The sequence below is a fragment of the Pseudonaja textilis genome, chromosome 3, assembly GCF_049901715.1.
Source record: "Pseudonaja textilis isolate UNSWEBS1 chromosome 3, rPseTex1.2, whole genome shotgun sequence".
Classification (NCBI taxonomy): domain Eukaryota; kingdom Metazoa; phylum Chordata; class Lepidosauria; order Squamata; family Elapidae; genus Pseudonaja; species Pseudonaja textilis.
Window position 1 is genome coordinate 168,988,493 of NC_141992.1, and position 15,410 is coordinate 169,003,902.

Sequence of the window (15,410 nt, forward strand, 5' to 3'; positions counted from 1 at the left end):
CTAGTTTGATTTATGGCCACTTGATGAATGTGAGGTGGAATAAATTGTTTTCAGTGGAGGAGACATTATTAGAGAGGAACAAGATAGTAAGTGCTTTGTAAGGTCAACAGTAAGGTCGTACTTACATATGTAGTTGTGCGGTGCTTTGAACCTTGCTTAATAGATCAGGCTCTTCTAAGGATTTATTTAGATTAAGCCTAAAATATTATATTTCAATGTGTACATGCAAAAGATTCTGAAAATACCAAATATTTAGCATTTAAAATATGTTAACTTTATATCATTTTACAGGTTTCCACCATCTTTTTGTTGCAAATATAACTTGTAGAGACATGTACTTTGTCAAATATGCTCATCTACGAAGATGCCAGATTAATCATCTTGGCAATGTGATAGTAATGCCCATCTCATTGAATTGGAATGGGGCCAAGGAGCAAGTGCTTGTTTATATCTCTCCGGCTTTTTTCGCAGATGGCCATAAATGGATGCCAACTGAATTCTGTTTTAAGGTAATAGTCACTGTGGGGTTTCAACCTTGTTTCTTTGTTTGATTTTAGAACAGAAAGGACAAACCTTTGATTTTGAGGAAATTTGGCTACCCTGAATGAAGCTTAAACCAAAGGCCCATGCTCAATATTCTTCAGTTATTCAAAGTCTACATCAGGGGTGTCAAACTCAAAGCCTGCAGGCCAAATCCGGTACACTGGGCTGCCCTGGAAACAGTGAAGGACTGGCCCACAGTGCTTCTGCCAGTGAAAACGGAGCTTGCGAGTGTCTCCCAAGGTCCTTTTTCGCTGGCAGAGCGCTACAGGAAGCCATCACAGCCAAAAATGGAGCCTGGGAGGGATGCCTCTGACATGAGTGACATCGCACTGGCCACGCCCACCTGGCCCCCAAGGTCAAACACAACCCTGATGAGGCCCTCAATGAATTGGAGTTTGACACCCTTGTTCTAGGTGGATCACCATAAAAAGAAGGGGATTAGAAAGAAATTAAAACTAATGGAATCTACAAATTTTATGGATTTTGTCCATTCTTAAAAATGTTTTGTATTTGTATAGCCTTCAGCTTCACTATAATTATACTGCATCGTCTGTAACCTTTCCTATTTATTCTTGTTTTCAAATTGCTTATTCATCATTTCAGAAATTACTGCAGCAGCTTTCCTGAATTACTTAATACTTATTTCCCCTATGTTGCTAGAGAGGAATTGGAGTTGAATTAAAGCTTTCAATTACTTCAAGAATTTTCAGAACAAGTGACTGTTCTAGTTGTACTTTTTATCCAACCTTTTAAAAGTTTTTTTTTCCATAAATGATTGTTCTCATTATGTGCTACTCTTTGCTACTGAATGAAACTTTGGTTACTGCATTCAAGTAAAATCATTGGTTTTGAGTGCACAATTAACTACTCAGTCATGATAAAAAGTTGCAATTGTGAACATGCACATGTATTATTTTTATAAAGAGTAATTAATGGGGATGGCATGCTTAGTTTTCTGAATGCTGCTGCCAGGAGAATTGCACCATATCTGAATCAGTTTTTGACAGTGCAGTAGCTTCTATATTTGTATATAGCAGCCAGTGTTCATGCTGCAAAGTGTGTGCTTTGATCAGTGTTTCCTTTTAGAGTCACAGAGACAACTTAGATATAGTGAACATGAATTGCAAAACCAGAGTATTCTTCAGAGAGTTTATGTAGATTGACTACTGTCCCAGAGAAAATACTTTCTTTTGTGCCTGAAGCTGTATGCCCTGACAACATAAATGAGATTTTTTTTGTCTCAGATATATTCAGCATGCATATAATAAAGTCTGCAATCTAAGGCATATAACCAATGTCCTTGATTCATTTAAATGTATTGAATACCCCAAGGATTAATACGGGTTTGAACAACCCACAGTTGTTTGTGAGATGTCACCAGTTCAAGTATTTTAGTTCATGAAAGGGAAATTGTACTTCTATTCAAAATAAGGAGAATAAAGCTGTTTGAAAGCAAATGTTATCTATTTTTGCTATGTTTCACTGCTTTCCTCTTAATGATTTGGGTTGAATTTTAGAAAGCTGTTGCATGTGCAGAGAAAGATAAAATCTGTTAGATTGCAAGCTTTATATACGTATTTCAACTTACTTCTTTAAGAAGGAATCAAATTTTATTAAATATATGAAGCCACAGTGGATTTTGAGCAGATAGTGTTCTATTGATGCATAGAATATTGAAGAGATGTATCTTTGACTTAACTTGCAAAATTAACCAGTCACTTTGCTGTTAAAGAAATGGGCGAAAGGTTAAGAAGAAAAACCGTCAGCTGCTCAGCAGTTTTATCAAGTCTATTTAAAGAGAAGATAGAAATCAACTCCATTTCTGCTCTGCCCTGTGCAATATAATATGGAGGAGTAGGAAGGGTAAGCATGACAAACTACATTTAACTAAAACAATCCTGGTTTAGAAATACAAAAGGAATTCCTTCGGTCCTGAAGGAGTTTTAGCCTCTTGTTCCATTGGATATTGTTATCACTAGCATTGGCCAAATCTCTTCCAGTCTAGAAAGAAGCAACTTATATGTCTTGGTAATTGCAACATGGGTCTGAGCTTTGTATTTTTTAAATTTTATTTCAAACAAAAAGTGGGTTGAACTGAAACTATTATAATTATATGGGGAGGGTTCAAATCTTTGCCATCTTGCCACTCTTCTGAAATTTCCCCTTTTTCTATTACAGGATTGAAAGAAAGAAAAAAGTTATCTTTGGTGCCCTTAGAAATGGGATGGCTTCCCTGATTGTAACCCGCATTTGGGCAGAAAATTTTTTAAGAATGAAGTGGCATATCCTATTCACTGAAAAGAGGTAGCAGAGGTACAACTATATTTGTCTTCTGCAGCAAAAATAAGAGTTATGGCATAATGTAATGAAATGATGAAGTTATTGTTTCATATACTTTTGTGTATCATATATATCCAGTATGTTTTAAGAGGATTGTTTGATATACATGAACAGCTTTTATTGAGGAAAAAAGCTAGTGGCCATGTTTGTAAGGAAAGGACAACAATGAAGTGGGAGATAATAAGGCTATCAGTGCATACTGTGGTAATTAATATGTGTAAATTGACCCTAGCAGTATTTTTGCCATGAAAATGTTAAAATGTTGTATTTCTTGGTCAATTCAACATTCAGAGTTATCGGTTGGATTCTTACAGTCCTATATTCTTTCCTCAGTTGTGTCCTGAGAAGTTTTGAATTATGAACCATGTCCTAGAAATGTCATTTATGTTCATTTATTGAGGTCACTTCCAGCCATTAGTCTTGTCATGTCAGACATTTCTTGGGAATTTCCGCTGGCATATCAGGTAGCCAGATGTGGTTGTGGATGATTATTCTTGCTTGGCTACAAGATGACTGTAGAGGAATATTGGTATTTTAATACAAGTTTGTCTACCAAACTTTGAAATTTTGAAGTCACATTAATGATATTTTTGTGACATAGTTCTGTATATTTTAGCCCTTCCTACACAATAAGATCGTGTGGAGTCAGGAAGCAGTGTTTCTGTGTGTGACATATTGATTTGCTATATTAGAAGAGAACCTTAAAATAACTTTGCTTGATAAACTACTTTTAGAAAAACTGTTTTAATTCCTACTAGTAAGTAACAATACAGTATTTCTTTTTATCTCTGAGCAAAAATTCTGTTTAATTTCACAACAGATTATTGATCTGCCCTTGAGCTTTCTTTTTCAGGGGTCTGAAATTTGATTATTGAATTTTTATGATTCTGTGTATTACATTTAGACAGCGATGACATATTTTTACCATTCTGATCTATCTTGCTAATCTATTTAAGGTAGAATATAATCATTAAACTAATAGTTGCAAACTGAATGATTTAAAAACTTATAATAGGAACAACATGTATATATTTTTTCCACTCCGTTTAGAAGACACTTAGCACAATGGGCTTATACTTTATTTTGAAACCAACAGTCTTTTAATATGAAGAAACAGTAATATTTTTTGACCCAATAAGATTGGGAGTGGGTTAGGGACTTCTGTCCACACTGTGAGTTGTGTTGGGGGGTGCACAAAGGGAGGCTCAGCCAATCTCATTGTACACATGTTGTACTCTGACAATAAAGGTAATAATAATAAAAAGAGCTGTGGTGGTGCAGTGGTTAGAATGCAATAGCGCAGGCTACTTCTGCTGACTGACGGCTGCCAATAGTTCAGCAGTTCGAATCTCACCAGGCTCAAGGTTGACTCAGCCTTCCAGCCTTCCGAGGTCAGTAAAATAAGGACCCAGATTGTTGGGGGAATATGCTGAGTCTGTAAACCGCTTAGAGAGGGCTTTTAAGCACTGTGAAGTGGTATATAAGTCTAAGTGCTATTGCTAAGTAATATTGCTATTTAGTTACTATCACTTCTCTCTCTGCTGTATGTCTCTGGGGACCAACTCAGCTATTATACAAATTGAAATAGTTATTGTGATAATTATTTTTATGTTAAAATATGTTTAGTATTATAAAGAAACTGAGAAACGATTCTGGGGTTAGAAAAAAATGTTCTCCATGGTCTCAGTTTCAAGGTACTCTGATGAATAAAATGAAGCATGAATGTTTGGGGTATTTGATTTGTTTTTTTGGAATGGCATAGAATGTAGTTCTGCATCATGTCTAATGGCGAACACAGAGCTGCTTGTTGGCAACAACCAACAATGTTGTTAGAATACACACTAAACTTAACAAATCTATGTATATTTACACCAAAGAAATTCTGTTTTGTTTAATGTTTACTCTCAAAGTATGTACAAGATTACAGTTTCTACAATAACTTTATTTTTGTTGTAACCAACTTTTTATATTTTTCCTCATGTATTATCAGTTGACTATACGTTTCTTTCTGTAAATATATAATGCAATTTTATCAAAGAATTCAAAGCATAGTGTATGAATTAGGAATTAAAATTGTAATTTAATGAACTATATAAATAGATCACATAAAATACATACAGGATACAGATGAATCTAATAAATGAAAAAAATATAAGTTTAATCACTTGAAGTTTATTTATTTAGTGATTGATTTATATTGCCACCTATTCGCCCATGGTGACTTTGAAATTTGTCCATTGGAAATCTTGCAGATATATAACAAACAAGATGATGCATTTATATGAAAATGCATCATCTTGTTTGTTAGCAAAGCTTTTGGGCTGTAACTATATGTAGTTTGGAACAATAAAAATATAATGTATATGCACCTGCAAAATGCAATAAATAAATAAATAAAGGCTATTGATTTGGTTGCTTAATCTGAAGAATATTTTTTTCTGCCTTAAGTACAAGATATGATGTCTTAGCAATAATATTTATAATGTAAAATCTAATCTCTATATCATCTTGATCTCTACCTGTATCTCTACATATATTTGATTCACCAGATTTTGCTATATCATTTAGGGATTGTTTGGAAGTCTGTACTATATAACAGATTCACAAAAGGACAAGAAATTCATTTAGAACATACTGCATGTAAAACTAGCAAGTTTTTTTTTAGTTGTGTCTTAAAATGTTATTCCAATATTATCTTAAAGTAGCTAGAAAATTACGAGATTTTGCATATTAGGTCTTTAATTTATATTTAGCTTTACCGGTTATGTTCCAGTAATATTGCTTCAGCAGAATGTTTGCTTTTAGCTCTGATTATTAGTGTCATACTTTTTTTCTCTTTTAATTTGCATCATGCTACTTGTTAAACCTCTGCTTGACTGATACAGTATGACAACAGGTAACAAAAAACAGTGATGATAAAACCATAATAATCACTGCTGGGATTCAGACATTCCCTTTTCTTCTTTCTGCCTCTGTTTTCCACCCCCACCCCCCCATTCCCACTCACCCCCCTCCCCCCTTGAAAGCTTTCCTCAGCTGGAAAGTTCTGACATCTGCTGGTTTGGGACATGGCTGAGCAGCTGTCAGCAGTAGGGTAGCTGCTTTCAGCAGCAGTTGGCCGGATGGCAGGGTGCCAGCTTGTACCATCTGTGCGCCTGACATTTCATTCTAATTAACAGTAGGGTTAATTGTTCTGGCAGGCTCAAATGTAGTGTCTAACATTACCCAAGGGAAACATGTACAACTGCAGGAGTGGCAGGGAGCTGGGGAGCACTACGAACAAACCTATTGAGAGAGAATGGTTAACAACAACTAATGATTTTACTAGCTAGCCTCATGCAAGAAAGGCGGAGGTATTCTCTCCCCTCCCCCCCATGAATTTTGCCAAGCCTGTAATGATGTTGAAGGAATCAGGCACAGAAAAGCTGAGACGGCTGCCTTGGGGCAATTGTGAAAGAACAATCTGCATGTTATTACTGCATATTCATACCTAATTGTGTTAGGCTTTGCTAATAGAGTAGAATGGCAGTATGAAAAATCGAGCAGCAGCTTTATAGCCAACAAAGCCGGTGGCTTTTTTGTGTGTTGGTTCCCCCCCCACCTTTGTGCTAGGATCGCTGACTGATCATTTAGACATTTAGTTGCTCAATATGACACGTCTACCATTTGTTAGCTTGACATATTGTAATTTATAAAGATGTGTTCTAATTTTACTTTTAGTTTATTTTCAATTTTATACAATATTCATGACGGCAATATGAAGGGTGTATTCATGGCCATTGTTAGGAACTATGATTCAAATGAAAGCATTTCAGTCTGAAACATGGCTATTGTTTTATGATGCATTAATTTTAATGTAGAAATAATTTTCTCATGTGTTAATCCAGCACAAATGAGTTGATGAGAAGTTTTATAAGACTGAGACTTGTGTGAAGTTCTTTACTTTATGTTTCTCCTTCATAATAAAACTTAAATAAAAAAAACCTAGTTGAGCCAATAAACGGGGATAGTCAACAGGAGCTTGTCACGTGAGTTCAAATGGGAACAAGAGTTAGATCACAGAAACTGTATTGTGACTGATTGTGGTGCTCAGCTGTGAGGGGTAAAAAACTAATCTCTGGACAAGCTGCTGATTGCAGGACTATGATGTCCTAAGAACTGGTGATGCCCATGTGAGTGATTGCTTCCTACTGAGTAAGCAGAGACTGTAAGAGGAATATAAAGCAGCCAACTTCCATGGAGTAAAGTCACTGAATGAGTGAACAGGTAGAGCAAATAAGAGTTTGTCAAGATGGTTGAATAGAGTTGGGAGAAACTGTCCACAGAGATTGTATGCTCCACTATGACAAGACCCCTAGCAGGTATTTGTTATGGGAATGCAATAGAAATGTTTAAATCCCTCGGTTTTTAAAGATATAAAAGACTAATAAAGTTTATTAAAAGAAATCCCTGATAAATCTTCATTAAAGTTAAGAATTGGTGTTTGACTAACAGCAAACAACAAAGTGAAAGACAAATAAATAACGTTGGTAGTGGTAGAACATCACATGATTGCGACTGATGATTTTATTGCCAGTTTCTCCTGTGACTCAGCTTGTTGGAAGCCAGTTGTGAAGCTTTCAAATGGTGAACATGTGACTATGGAATGTTGCAAAGGTTGTAAAAGCCTGCTGATTGCAAAGTGCCTGAGTTTTGTTCACATGACCACAGGGATGCTGTGATGATTGTAACTTTATGCATTGGCCCATAAAATCTATGGTCTTCATTGACTATATGAAGTATGAATATACTACGAGTGTGGGCAGTAAACAAGATGAGGTTGACGCGTTACTACTATTTTAATAGATACCGTATTTATCGGCGTATAACACGCACAGGCGTATAACACGCATTCCCTTTAATATGCGGCGGGCGCAGCGTCACGATGCTGCGCCGCCGCTAGGCACTATTGGGAACGGGACATCGGCGTATAACACGCATACATCATTTGCCCCCTATTTTCAGGGGGAAAAAGTGCGTGTTATACGCCGATAAATACGGTAACTTGTGCAATGATTTCTATTTCCCAAATATAACAACTCAAAAGTGTAGCTTGTTCAGAGTAGGAGAAAATGCATCTTTTTTTCCCTAAAAAAAGAAACCAATTTCTAATCACAAATCCAAATGAATGAAACTGACAATGCTACAGAGAGCACATGACTTAAATTAGGCAAAGGAACAAATAAGAGAAATACTGCTGTTGATGTCTATTGTAGCCTGCCCCAAGATGTGTATGGTACCTTGAAAAAGCAGATTGCAAAAGATGTGGATGATACCATCAAACTCAAACTAACAATCTTTCAAACAAGCAAGAAGTAATGGGAGAATTGAGATACCCTGACATTTATTGAGAGACAGATCTGGTCTTTCCAGTTAATTCTTGATAACTTTCTTCCTATGCAGAATGGAAGTGTCAACAGGAAGGAGGCAGAAAATATTCAGTTTTTTACAATGTATTATTTATTTATTTCTACTAAGCAATAGAAAAAGTCATAATTGAAAAACTAGAAATAACAAATATTTGGGATATATTGGAAGTTCTTGATTTTAAGGAAAAGTGAAGTGTAATCAAATAGGTATCTCTTATTTCTAAAGAGCAAAGAGATGTAAATAAGCTCAGATGATTCCACAGAAGGAGAAGTTGAATCTGATTAATAAATACAGAGAGAGTGAGATAATGAGAGAAGGAACTCAAGATGAATGGGAGCTCTTAAATTAAGAGATATAGAATAGAATAGAATAGAATAGAATAGAATAGAATAGAATAGAATAGAATAGAATAGAATAGAATATTCTTTATTGGCCAAATGGGATTGGACACCAGTGGTGGTATGCTACTGGTTTGGATTGGTTTGGCTGAACCAGTAGTAAAAAAACCCCAACGATCAGCTGAGAGGAGGAACAAAATCCTCCATATCAGCTGAGAGAAAAAAGTACGCACAGAATTGGTCCTCCCACCCGGCCCTGCGCTTTTCTCTTTATCCTCTCAGCTGATTGGCACTGCAGGTCTGTGGGGAAAGCTGTGCACCAGCATTAGGAAAAGCATGCCCACCAAGCCACGCCTATCGAACTGGTGGTAAAACAATTTGAATTCCACCATTGTTGGACACACAAGGAATTTGTGTCCGGTGCACAAGCTATTAGTATACATACAAGCAACAAAGGGATAAATCCTATATCATATGATATAATCCTAAATTATAAGATACAACCAACTAAATGATAGTGATAAGACACCAATAGGAGTAGGTAATAGGAAATATGAGAAGGATAATAGTAATGCAGTCATGCTACATGTTTAGATATCCTTAGGCATAAACAGTGCTGTGGGAATTATGTGTTTATCAAAATAATGGCATGGAGGAAAAACTGTCTTTGTGGCATCCCAAAGTGAGAAAGTTGAAACAGTTTATGTCCAGGATATAAGGGAGATAGTTTCTCGGCCTTCTTTCTAGCTCATGAAGTATTCAAGTCCCCAGAGAAAGGCAGGCTAGTTGCTTTTGATTTTTCTGAAATCCTAACTATCTGTTGATGTCTTTCTCCTGTTTAGTTGCTGTACCAAACCAGACAGTTATAGAAGTACAAATATTAATATTTGTAATATTAATATTAACAAATATTAAAAGCCCAATTGCAAATGGTTCCACTTGGAAAGAAAAATAAAAGACAACAAAAGAATTTGAAGTGGTACTTCAAAAAGCTTGGTCGGTATTTAAAAACAAAAGAGTAAAGGAAATATTTTGTAAGTAACAGAATGAAACTTGTTAGAGAAAAAGCAGTGTCTTTAATCTAGGAAACAAAAATCAAATGTAAAAATATAGAGTGAGCAATATTTGATTTAGTAATTGTACTTGTAGAAAATACAAGTTGAGAGTAAATTGAGCAAGCAATGCAATGTGCCTGTGAACAAAACAAATGCTACAGGAGTCCATGTTTAATGCCTTCCTTGTTTAGCATCCATTGCACTTAAGATGGTAATGAAAAAATAATTTTATGACCAGTCGTTACATTTATGACCTTCACCAATCTGTAAGGCAAATGAAAGCTGAAGTAAAATCATAAGTAGTCTCATGGTATTTATAATACTAAGTGAACTTCTCAGGTGAATGACCATGTTGCTGGTCTCAACTGAGTATCATGAGGACTACCTGTACTTAGACAATATCAAGAGACACATCATTTCAAAGTCACAGTAGTAATAATTCCATCTATTTTCTTTGTAACATCCTATCTTGTGTATTGGTACTTTATTATAAGAAGGACCAAGTGGAATTGAAACAGTTTCAGAGAATGGCAACCAAGATGATCAGGGAATTACAATCAAGTCCTACAATCAAGTCCTACAAATAAGGATGGAAGGAAATGGGAATGTTTAGCCTTGAGAAGAGGAGAACAGTGAGGCTATGCAATAGCACTTTTCAAGTACTTGAAGGAAATCATGTTGTTAAAGTTTAGGGCCTGATCTCTCTTGTTCAAGAGTACAGGGCACAAAATAATAACTAAAAGCTACAGAATGGCATGTGCCAATTAAAATGCTTGAAAAAAGTTCTAATAGTAAGAACAATTCAACAGTGGAACCAATTATCTAGAAAGATAGTGCTCCCTCCTTCATTGGATGTGTCCAAGTGTAGGTTAGGGAGCTGTCTGTCGTAGATGCTTTAAATTCAATTCCTGAATTAGTCAGGAGGTTGGACTTAGCCTTAATATGTCAGGCTTCACATCAGCGCTTTGCAGTAAATCACACATTTCCAGATACTTAACCCATAGTTTAGCTCTTGGCTGGATGTGATAAAAGACTTCCAGGCATGACTCAGCGAATGTAGAATTGTTATTAGAGAAAGTAATGAAGCTTTAAGGTTTTTTTTTTTTTTACTGTAGAGCAAGAATTCATAGCCTTCATATAACAGCGCTCTAGCATTTATACCCTGAAGTTCCTGTCTTCTACCTTTCCAAGGTAACAAATATGTGATAGTTTCTTGAATAGTCATGAGTGGCTGAAATAGGTTTCTATAGCAGTCCTCTTTAGCCTGGGTATCATTGGTTTCTGCCTCTAAGCTTTAGCCTTTACAGAATGCTAAAGAAATTCTCCTTCTCCTCTTCCAAAAATATATTTGGAGTCTGTATTTAGGATACATCTCTATCAAAGCCCTTTATTACATTTATTTTTTTCTTATAATTTTCATACATTTATTCATACATATACACATGTAAACATACACATATCCATAAATACTGGCATTGGGCTGGAAATAGTCCTGCCATAGGCAAAAAGCCAGCTGGGTGACTTTGAGTCAACCACTCTCTCTTAGCCCTAGGAAATAGGCAATGGCTAATGACTTCTGAAAAAAAAAAAAAGAAAATTACAGGGACTTATCCAGGCAATCCTTGAGAAATAGACATGATTGAACAGAAGAAGAAAAAATTCTCAGTTAATGATCACATATTCAGTGAATATCTGAAATTACAATGGTACTGAATGAGCGGTATCTACAATCAGTTCTGGTTGCCCCAGCACTCACATGGTCATGTCACCTAAGTACAAACCAGTTATTAAGTGGCTTAATAACTGGCTCACACTTATGCCATTTGCAGTATTCCATGGTCATGTAGAATGGTCATGCAGTTGTCATTTGTGACCTTTCCTGCTGGCTTCCCACAAGCAAAGTCAATGGGGAAGCCATCAGAGAAAGTTGTTCCTATAAGTTGCTTACTTATTCAGTTTTTTTTCCCCTGAGAAGCCCAGCTACAGAGTATGAGACTCTGAAAATCATGTTTGTGCACTCATAGCAACGTCCTACCTACAGAAGACACCTATGCACTCTCCCTCCGGCCTTGCTGCGGTTGCTGCATTGCAGCAGCTGCTTACCCACTTACAGGCCTACTTATGAACCACCTGAAACTTGCAACTTATTAGTGGTTTCCCCATTAACCCTTCTTGTTGGAAACCGGCAGGTACCCTATTTCTCCAACAATATGGCCTCCCCCAATAGGAAGTCCCAGCATGTTTTATAGGCATGAAATGAAATTAAGTCCCTCCCCCCAAATTAAGGCCTATATTAAAACATGCGAAATTGGGGAAAATGGTGGGGGGACTTGCTGTTAGGAAGTACTTTTGTTGCACACTCGGATATGGTACTGCCTGCGTTGACCCTGATATGAAGTGCCCCACCAATGCCGAGGTCAACATCCAAGCCATCGCTGCCCGCCTGCCCGAAGATGCAAGGGGGGGGAATTAAGTCACCTCCGAAAAGACGGCCTAGCCATTTTTTCGGGGCTCAAAAAAAAAAAAAAAGACCTGGCCTTATTATATGAGAAACACGGTAGTTGAGAGAAGGTCTTAATGACCCATGATTCTTGCTGTTGAGATTTATTTATTAATCAAATTTATATAGCTAAATTTCTCACCAAAGGCACCTCTGGAATTACTATCACTTAGCAATGTGGTCATGTGATATTGCACTTTATTTAGCGATGGAAATTCTGGTCCCAATTACCATTGTTAAGCAAGGACTACTTTATGCTGTGTTTGTGTATGTATGTGTGTACATTCATATAATCACACACAAATAGTGAAACAGATAGATTGATCCATGACATCTTATAGATTCAGATAGATCCATGCAGGATATATCCTTGAAAGAAAAAGAATGAATAACATATCCTTGTATCTTAGCATTGTATGTCTCACTGTTGAAGGCTTTAACATTCAACATTCCACCAATCATTGTCATCATTCCACCAATTCTCATAAAATGGTTGTCGGCCAGAATGCTTTCATTCTGTTTCAGTGCTTTTAGTCATTTGAGTATGGGCTCGTTTCCTTTGGGGGTTACTAGGCAGAGTAGTGTTTTCAGTGGCAGTATTCACATTTTGAAACTCTTCCTAGAATTCTGTGTAATGCCTTGTCTATGGGGCTTTCAATTGCTCCTGAAGACTCTGATTCACAGTTTAGCAGCTTAATTTCTGACTGATGTAACTAAATGAGACTATATCTTATACATTTTCAGTGGAGATGTGGAGTTTAGTATGATAAAATGTATGTGGAACAGGAATGATAGACAAAAGTTATACGATATTTTAGCTTTTCTGAATGCTTAACATATAACTTATAGATGCCTAATAAAATACAACCTGATCGTATGTGCTTTACTTGCTCTCAACAATTTCTGATAAATATTTTAATTGCTTTTGAATGGATAATTCATGTCATTTGACTTCATTGACTTGGTTTCTTCTTGATGATTCTGTAATTTTTGCTTAATTTTCTTGTGAAGCCAAACGTTGATAAACCAGGGTAGAAATTTTATAGATAAATAGATATATTTTCCACTACATCTGTACTTGCACCATTGTTGGGTTCTGCACATTTTTTAAAAAAATTGTTAAGCTGAACCTTAATCTTTTTTGTTTTGTTTTGTTTTAAGTGTAAAGCTGAAAGCAGCAAAACATATAGCTATAGTGGCTGCCTGCGTATTGTCAGAAAAAGGATGTTTTAAAATTTACATATAGTGATTTATAGGTGCATTAGAAAATTAACAATAAATACTATAATTTAAACATATCACACTATGAAGGTCGGTAAATGATCTGTTATGCTAGCTACTGAAGATAACTTCAAGCCCCCAGGATTTATTTTTCTGCTTTAGCTTTGAACCAACTTGGAATAAACAATCGTTCTAAACCTTTACAGCAGTGGATCTGAGAATCTAGATTTTGTTGACTACAACTGTCATCAGACCCACTGGAAAGTCAGTGATAAGAGAGCCACAGGTACTCCCATCCCACCTACATAAATTCCATTAGAGAGATGTTTTCTGTATAGCCGGACACATGGTTACCTTTTATTCAACCATTACATCTTTTTCTGCGTAGTGCTACCAGAAGCATATGATTTCACTCAAATTAACTTTGGCTGTCCCAACTGATGATGTATTTCTAATGTGTCCTCCACCCAATTCCAAACACTGTGGTTACCCTTGATTTACAGCACATGACAGCCCCTTCTTTTTATACTGGGATCAGCAAAAAAGTGTTTGTTCATTTATTTTGTTTGTATGCAATTATAGCTAAAAACAAATGTGGTCACTTTGACATTCCAAGTAGCTATTTTGAAACCAGCATTTAGATGTTCTATCCATTATGCAACTTAATTATGTAGTAAAATAGTGCAGGATTATGGTCAGAGTGCATACGATATGGCTGCAATACTCAGTTAATTTATGAGTCCTCTAAAATTGTGGATATTTGTGGATAATTTTAGGACTTCAGACATGAAAATATGGTGCCAAACATAAGTTTTCTTTTTTTGTGGTTGCAAGAAATCAAAGTATGTTTTGCATTTGTGTTGAGCATCTGAAGTCACAGCTGGCATCCAAGGATAATATGAATCACTTCTTTCCCCATTAATTATAAGTTACTGTGAAAGGGAACATTTTGGCATACAAAGTAAAGAAGCCTGTCAAAGATAAACAATGCGTGTTTATATAAAAAAAATCCTCAATAAATGGTATAATAGGTAAATATATACTGAATTGCAGTTTCAACCAGTTTCATTCAGGACCTTCTCTGTTTTTTAAAAAAACAACTGTATAAGGAAAAAATACTTTGAGTTATTTTGAAAACAATATAAACAAGCCTGGAGCTAATACAATTTCTTATGCATGGAAGATGCTAAATACATTGGCCTTAAGGAAAAGTAATAACAAATCATGATTAGCTTGAATGTAATTATTCTAAAAAAAAAAGTATTCCTACTTCACATGATTTCTGCTCCTTGGTGCACTTAATTTCAGAATCCTATGTAACCAGTAAAGAGATTTGCCAGTTAAAAGTACTACGGTAAAATCAATCTTGTTTTGTACAGTGTTTGATTATGTGCTCCATTTTTTTAGCAATGTTTCTTTTTTTAAAAAAAGGAACTCTAATATTAGTTTCAACATTTCTGAATTTAAAAAAATTAGTGACCAAGGTAAATGTACAGTTAGTGAATAACACTAATTTAAAATGCCAGGTGAGCTAAAACATACTATAGTTGTTTTGTTTTGTCTACAGCTCGGGAAGCATGACTGTAATTATGTGAATTGTGGATTTTCTGCTGTGCAATAAATACAGTATATTCAGGTGTGTAAAATGGAGAATCTATCACCAGTGATGGAAAAGCTTCACAGGTTAAAATGACAATCTGGCCAAATTTAGAATGAAACAGCAGTACTTTATTATTTTTTCTCCAAGTACTGAAGAGACTTGCTTGAAAGTCATTATAGAAATACTGAAATGATTCGTGGTTTCTTTGTGCAATATTTTCTGCAATATTTTCTTTGTATTTGACCTGTTATACTTATTGGGAACCAATAATAAATTTTAAGCCTAAATCTGAGTCGGTCTTACGACCTTCGTCTGCAGTTGCAACATTCCTATTATTGATTCCTGATTTTATTTTACTGAATGTATTCTGTTTAATAGTTCAACTCAGTAGTGCACAACGAATA

The 15,410-nt window shown here is 35.7% G+C and overlaps 1 long non-coding RNA gene across 1 annotated transcript in view; it reads left to right on the plus strand.

The window, feature by feature from the left end:
* Positions 1 to 295: 295 nt before the first annotated feature.
* LOC148126409 (uncharacterized) overlaps positions 296 to 15,410 on the plus strand; it is a 148,854-nt gene continuing 133,739 nt past the window's right edge. The window contains exons 1-3 of the long non-coding RNA XR_015743244.1: positions 296 to 509; positions 2,276 to 2,406; positions 2,722 to 2,856. This is a non-coding gene — a long non-coding RNA (uncharacterized LOC148126409). The remainder of the gene's footprint in view (positions 510 to 2,275; positions 2,407 to 2,721; positions 2,857 to 15,410) is intronic.